The sequence below is a fragment of the Ascaphus truei genome (assembly GCF_040206685.1).
Source record: "Ascaphus truei isolate aAscTru1 chromosome 13 unlocalized genomic scaffold, aAscTru1.hap1 SUPER_13_unloc_3, whole genome shotgun sequence".
NCBI lineage: Eukaryota > Metazoa > Chordata > Amphibia > Anura > Ascaphidae > Ascaphus > Ascaphus truei.
This window is the reverse complement of record NW_027453847.1, coordinates 847,982-853,843: the sequence shown is the minus strand read 5'-3', so window position 1 is coordinate 853,843 and position 5,862 is coordinate 847,982. Positions and strand designations below refer to the sequence as shown.

At 41.8% G+C, this 5,862-nt stretch overlaps 1 non-coding gene across 1 annotated transcript; it reads left to right on the top strand.

The window, feature by feature from the left end:
• Window positions 1-5,008: 5,008 nt before the first annotated feature.
• TRNAL-UAA (transfer RNA leucine (anticodon UAA)) lies at window positions 5,009-5,092 on the top strand. The gene has a single exon. It is a non-coding gene; the product is annotated as a tRNA-Leu (tRNA).
• Window positions 5,093-5,862: the final 770 nt, after the last annotated feature.

Here is a 5,862-nt window from a genome sequence, read left to right as displayed (position 1 = left end):
GTGCCCTTCCCATCAATACCCGACTAGCACCTTCTCTATCCACCTTTAAGACCCACATTCTAACACATCTGCTTAAAGAAGCATGTGAGTAGCTCCGAGGCTGATACTATAGACCGCATACAAAAAGCTTGGCCCATTGCAGACGCACTTACCAGAACGCCGTCCTACTGTCTCTGTATGTTCTACCTACCAATTAGATTGTAAGCTCTTCAGAGCAGGGACTCCTTTTCCTAAATGTTACTTTTATGTCTGAAGCACTTATTCCCATGATCTGTTATTTGTATTATTTATATGATTGTCACGTGTATTACTGCGGTGAAGCGCTTTCTACATAAATGGCGCTATATAAATAAAGACATACAGTACATACATACATACAACATACAACATGACAAAGCATATACAGTAGTTAAATATTTATCTGTTTCTCTCTCATAAGTGGGGTCCGACTTACTTATCTCTCTCTCTCTCTCTCTCTCTCTCTCTCTCTCTCTCTCTCTCTCTCTCGTATCATCAAGAGGGTAATCTAAAGTTAATTTGCAGAATTTCAATAACCCTTGGCATTTGTAAATAGTTTCTTTAGTAAATAAAGAGTTCAATTGAAATTAGATACAATTTAATTGAAGAGTTTGTAACATATTTTACTAAGAATATATTTAAAACTGACTTATAAATATAAATCTTATTTACAGATAGTCACAGAGCTTGGCATCAGTTACAGATTAGTCAGGGTTTTTTTTTGTTTTTTTAGGGCTTAAGTATCTCATGGGGGAAATAAGTCTGGATGGTGGGTATCCGTAACGTTTAGAGATGTTATGATCCTTCTGCCTCTGAACAAAGCACTGTAGCCTCCCCTTGGAGGTATGTTGACAGGCTTACTCCCTCTCCAGTTGTGATTTCCTTTTCATAGCCTCTCTCTCCTCTCTCTGTTCTGGTGGAATAGGTATGGAAACCTCAAGCTCTTGGAGAGGCTGTTGACAGAAGGATGGAGTGAAGTTGTCCACTCTGCTGGGTACATTGATAGGAAGCTGCAGGTTAGAAAGCTGGTGCTTCTGGTTGAAAGGAGCTTGAATGGGGATAGTGGTTTGGCTGACCTTTTTAATGCATGTCACTGCAGCTTTCCGTTCTATGGATATCACTGGGAAGTGTTTGGTATTCTCTATAACTGAAGCTTTGTTTTCCCCATGTTGTTTGATTTCACTGGTTTTAATGTCAGGTCTTGTGTACTCATGTATTTTAAATAGCCTAGGCCTGGCATTAATACCGACACCTTTAATTCCAGAAATACTGTCCTGTTTTTTGGCCATGAACCTTTTAATCGCATCAGTAAGAGACCACTGAACATGAGAAGCAGAAGTCTGGCTTTGGCGTCCTTGCATTGGTCCAAGCTTATTTCCAAGTGTAATGGATTCTGCGGGTGCCCCTGGACCTGTGGGACCTGCTTTTTTACCCAATGGGTGAAATACTTGAACAGAGTTAATCATTTGGAGGCTGAGGTTGCTGTGATGGGCTTTCACCTTTCCTTGTTCAGAAGGTTCCAATGACTTCTTGCCCTTCCCAAGAACTTCTGAATTCACTCCAGGCTGATTAGCACTTTTTCTTTTGAGAGCTTTGGGGTTATTATCAGTACCACAAGCCAGCGCTTGCTCAAAACTGAAAACGCTGGTCTGGTTCTTTGTTTTCTTCACTAGCTGCTTAATATTGCTGTTCTGTTTACGTTTGATCCCCATCTCTTGAGGTGTCTTCCGCTCAGGACTATGAGTAACTGCAGGAGTCTTTGCATTTTTAAGTTTGATCCCCATCTCCTGAGGTGTCTTCCGCTCAGGACTATGAGTAACTGCAGGAGTTTTTGCATATTTACGTTTGATCCCCATCTCCTGAGGTGTCTTCCGCTCAGGACTATGAGTAACTGCAGGAGTCTTTGCATCTTTACGTTTGATCCCTATCTCCTGAGTTTTCTTCAGTTTAGGATTAATATGAGTAACAGCAGGTGTCTTTGCATCCATTGTACCTTCACGGCTTTGCTGCATCTTTTCAGATACCTTATTGGAAATGTGGGCACCTGAGAGACAAACACGTTTCATCTTTTTTAACAGAACAGCCTCGTCACCAGATTGTGGGCCATGGGGTGACTTCCCTGGTATAGGAGCAGAAGAATGATTTACTGGCTTTGACATTGGTTTTACCTTCTTTTGCAGTGCAGTTTGAGGGACTTGATCCTTTGCAGCTGAATAAAGGATCTTTTTCTTCTTTGTTTCCACTTTGGAGCACTTTGGTACCCCCTCAGACTTTGACGGACACTCAGTCTTCACTGAACTCAGCACGTTATTACGAACCTTCTGAGCAATATGTGAGGGGGCCTTCACCTCTGAAGATCTCTTCTCCATATCTTTTAACCCACCCCTTTTCCACACTGGCACATATAACTCTTTGTTGCTTTGCACATCAATATGTAACTTTGAGAGGTGGCTCAGCTTCCGAGCTGGTTGAGTTGGGTACATTAGAGGTGGTTCACTTTTTTCATTAGCAGCAAGCTGAACTGCTCCTTGTGTAATTAAACTGGCCTGGGAAATATGTTGGGCTCCAAGCGAGGTCTGACACACTGTAACAAAATCAAAAAGGAGAAATAATCAATTATCATAAATACCAACACATTGTACATAATAACACAAAGGAAGAAAAGCAAACACATGCTTAATCCCTTCAGTATTGGCGAGGACTACATACTGTAGAGTTCTATATATTTGTAACACTACAGTGGCGAATGACCGTAATTAAAGATCTTTATAACAGGTAATGGTATCGGTCAAGGAGAAGATTTTGAACAATGATTAGTAAAGATTCTCCATATCTCACCTTGTAAGGTCTGCATTCCTCTAAGGGGTATGAATGGTGGCTGCTGAAGTTGTGCATACTGGGTGGCCATTATACAAGGCCCTATTGTAGCACGTCTTTCCAAATGTGTGTTGGGACGGAAAGTAACAGGCTGCGTTGTGGCTTCTCCCCTAACCTGTCCTGAAAATCCTGTGTATCCTCCTGTAGCAGTGTGGTAGAATCCTCCGTTCATGTCCGATACACGAGGGTAAGCGCGTGTTGCCTGTGGGATCTGCTGTAGATACATTGGTGTTCCTGCAGACCCTTGTTGCAAAATCATGCCTTGGGCCCCATGTCTGTAGACTTCTGTATTCCTCCCTACTGGGTGGAAGCTGTTGCTCCATGAAGGGTAAGCAGTGGTGCTTGCAGGAGCACTGCAGGTCGGTGGAGGGTTCACAGCAGAGGAATTTAAAAACTGATCTGTAAGGAAGAAAGGTAAAAGTGAAGGGCCAGAAAAGCACAATCAAGGCACATTTCTTTAACACACGGGGACTCAACTCCAGTCATCAAACCCCCCACAATAGGTCAACTTTTCAGGATATTCCAGCTTTAGCACAGGTGGCCCAATCACTCAATCAGCCTCTGATTGAGTCACCTGTGCTGAAGCAGGGACTGATTGAGCGAGCTGTGCTGAAGCAGGGACGGATTGAGCCACCTCCGCTGAAGCTGGGATATCCTGAAAGCCTGACTTTGGGGGGTTAGGACTGCTTTAACAGACCTGCTAAAAGATATTCTTGATATCAAATACATATGAAATACATAGAGATGCTCACTTGGCTTGGTATTTTTATTTTGCCTTTAAAATATTTGGGGTTTTGGTTCTGGTTTTGAATAAAGTTTTTGGTGGTCTTTGTTTTGTTATGAATAGCAAGCACTAACAGGGATAATGGCTTGCTGGGAAAACACATTTATTTGATTATCAATGTTACATACCACTACTCTGATCAATAGTGGTCAGAAGTTTCAATATTTAAATACATTTTTAAGCAAGCTCCATGATTGCCTTCTATAGCATTGCTATGTATTGAAACACCAGAGCACCCGTACATTTTAGCTCAATATATGGGGTTTAATCTATAAATATATATATAGATATATATTTATACATATACATATACATATATGATGTGTTGGGATGTAACACAGACAGAAAACTATTTCTAGGTAGTTTTCAACACAAAGTGGCAACTGGCATATAAAACTTGTGCAGTCCATCACCTGCTTTCATGTCCACCTATGAACACAATGACAAATATAGATGTACCATAGCTTTCGGAACTGGATCTTTAAAAATAAAAATAAAAACATAAAAATTGCCTGTTCCTACTGTAGTATTTTGTGGTAATATTATGGTGTGGTATTCTGAGACGTCTGGTATATTGAGGTATCTGGAGGAGCACTCAGGTCAGCTATATCTGTAAATCAAGTGGCAGATTCTGCCCTCGTTTTGTGGCTTTGTCTTTTTTGGGGCCTTTGTATTACTGTAGAGTAGTGGTTTCCAACCTTTTTTTGGTTAAGGAACCATATGTGAAATTCTGAGGGACCCCAGTAGTAGGGAGGCATACATTATGTCAAACTTTTTTTGACAGGTACCACGCCCCCTTTTCCCCTAAGCCCCGCCCCTTTTGGCCTTAAACCCGCCCTATGTCCCGCCCCTTCCGTATCCGGTCCCGCCCCATCCGTATCCGGCCCCGCCCCCTGCGCATTTTTAGGTTGCCGCCCCCTGCGCCAAAAAAACGCGGTTGACGCCCCCTACGCCAAAAAACCGCAGTTGACGCCCCCTACGCCAAAAAAAACGCAGTTGACGCCCCCTAAGCCAAAAAACCGCGGTTGACATCCCCCAGACTCCATTTTTTATTATGATGTGCATTTTTTATTCTTTTTTGTGATTGGTGCGTACTGTTGACGTAGATTGGAGGGGGCGTATACATACGCGGGGCATGTCCGGGCATGTTTATAGGCTTTTGGGGCATGCCCGAACATGTTTTTTTCATACTGGGGCATGTCTGGACATGTTTATTCTGAAATAACGCCGTGCGCATGTCAGAAAAGTTCAAATGACGTTGAAAAGAGGGCGTAGCATTTTTTTTTAAATTCAGACAGAATACGGCTTTAAGAGGCTAAACCCTCAAGTGTCAGGGTGGCCGAGTGGTTTAAGGCGTTGGACTTAAGATCCAATGGACGTATGTCCACGTGGGTTCGAATCCCACCCCAGACATAATATTTTTATATATTTTTTTTTTATTTGTATATATATTTTTTATTTGTATAGAGACGGTACAGGGATTAGCCGCAACAGTCGGGGGTTACATATAAATAAAAAGCACAATTGTATGAGTCAAAAATTGCTTATTTTATTTTTTAAAAGATAACACAGTTTTCACCAGGAAATAATTACAAGACGTATTTACAAGTAAAAAAGTAAAACGGCTGTTAAGGCCTTAATAGACTAAAATCATCTAGAGGCGTTGAGTTAGTACGATACATAGTATAGAGGGACAGCAATACAATGTCTTATTTTACAGAGGGAAAAAGAAAAAAAAATTAAACAGCTTATTTACAGTTTCAACCAGTCAGCCGACGGCAATAATAGACTACCCCTCCTCTTGTTTAGTAAATAACCCGGCGGGGATGTTAAGCCAGGGGCACTTAAAGAACTGTAACGCAAATCAGAGGTTCTTTTCTGCGGAGTTAAAAGGGATGATGAAGGAGGGTTCGTTGTATCGGGGGGCAGTATTTTTAAGCGATCCAGGCTTTCTCTATTTGTTGCATTACCCACAACCGATGAGGGGATATTCAGTTCAGCCATCGCAGCCAGAAAAGGGCTCCAACCCTGTGGTATTTTACGCTTTGTAACAGTGTGACTTTGTGTAACACCGCGTACCAAATCCAGTAAATTAGAGCCCGGTATAACCTGTTTTTTATAAATAAACTCCCCTTTGTCATTCCAGCTTGTAATATGTTTAGCCTGAAACATTTTACTGAGCA